At 32.8% G+C, this 1,252-nt stretch overlaps 1 protein-coding gene across 3 annotated transcripts in view; it reads left to right on the top strand.

The window, feature by feature from the left end:
- The window catches only part of VSTM2A (V-set and transmembrane domain containing 2A), a 28,836-nt gene that overhangs the window by 1,027 nt on the left and 26,557 nt on the right, over positions 1-1,252 (top strand). The gene's annotated exons all lie outside the window — the stretch shown is intronic.

Raw genomic sequence — 1,252 nt, forward strand, 5'->3', positions numbered from 1 at the left:
AAAGGGAAAAGATTAAAGACAAGATGGAATTCTCCTATATAATATAAAATGGAACATTACATTGCCACTCACAAACAAGTGGTAAGTAACCCTCAAAATGAATACGACTCATGTTCTTGTTGAAAAATGATTAAAGATATGAATTTCTACGATATAGAAAAAGAGCAGTGGGACAGAGAAAGATGTAAGCCTTGCTCACACCTCTGTGGACAACAGCTCTTACACCAGTTAGGTAGACAGTAAAACTCTGTTAGAAACCTAATCCTAAAAGCCAATTTCATTTATAGAAGTTTTTTTGGCGTCTAGCCACCAGTGTAATTGAAAACCTGGGTTATTCATCTGTATCACAAAAGATTATTTGTCTCGTACAAGCTGATACTAGCAAGTACAATGAATTGGCTTCCTCGAAGTTATGACAAAGTATGAACATGTCATATGGCTGCGACATACTGTAATACTACCTAATTTAACTTTATTATGAAAAGAGGAGGTATGTAAATACATTCAAATTTCCTTTTTCAACAAAACACACTTCCATGCCAGTGATTCCAGACAATTACCCAATGTAGCCATTGTGAAACTACATGAAAGAAAGAAAGTGGAACTCTTTTAATTTCGTTCCATCAGTCAACTTATTCTAGAATCATCCAGTAGTCCTAACACATCTTACAGACAGAAAACTAAGAAACACTGGAGAGGAAAAGTAATTCACTAATCAATAAAATCTCCATGAGACAATGAGCTTGAAGCTGATTGACTTAAAGAAGACTTCAGTTAGTACCACCTTGATGTTCCCATAATTTTCTTCTCGGTCATTTAAGGAATAAGATACACTTAATAGAACAAGAAGTAAGACTCTCTTTCATTTGAAATGATTTTCCGAACAGAAATAACTTGTTCTATCTTCTTACATAGAGAAAACATTGCATTAATATTCTATTGCTTAACATTCTAGTACAATAGACTTTCAATACTAGCTACACAAAAGACCCTTTTGACTACATAGTCTTGCGAAGATATTTTTGACATATTTCTGGAGTAGTCTCAGAGAAATTCTCTCTTTTAATTGTAATGCTATTCCACAATATCTGTTCTATGTTCTTTCTCCTTTGCAGTTTTATCTTATGCTATTCCACAGCCTTTTTAGGTGCACAAGAAGTTTCTTTCAGATCCAGAGTGAAGTACGTTGTGAATAAGATAAGGAACATGTGTATATATATATATATATATATATATATATATATATATTATT

This window comes from Meleagris gallopavo, chromosome 3 (assembly GCF_000146605.3).
Source record: "Meleagris gallopavo isolate NT-WF06-2002-E0010 breed Aviagen turkey brand Nicholas breeding stock chromosome 3, Turkey_5.1, whole genome shotgun sequence".
NCBI classification, from domain to species: Eukaryota; Metazoa; Chordata; class Aves; order Galliformes; family Phasianidae; genus Meleagris; species Meleagris gallopavo.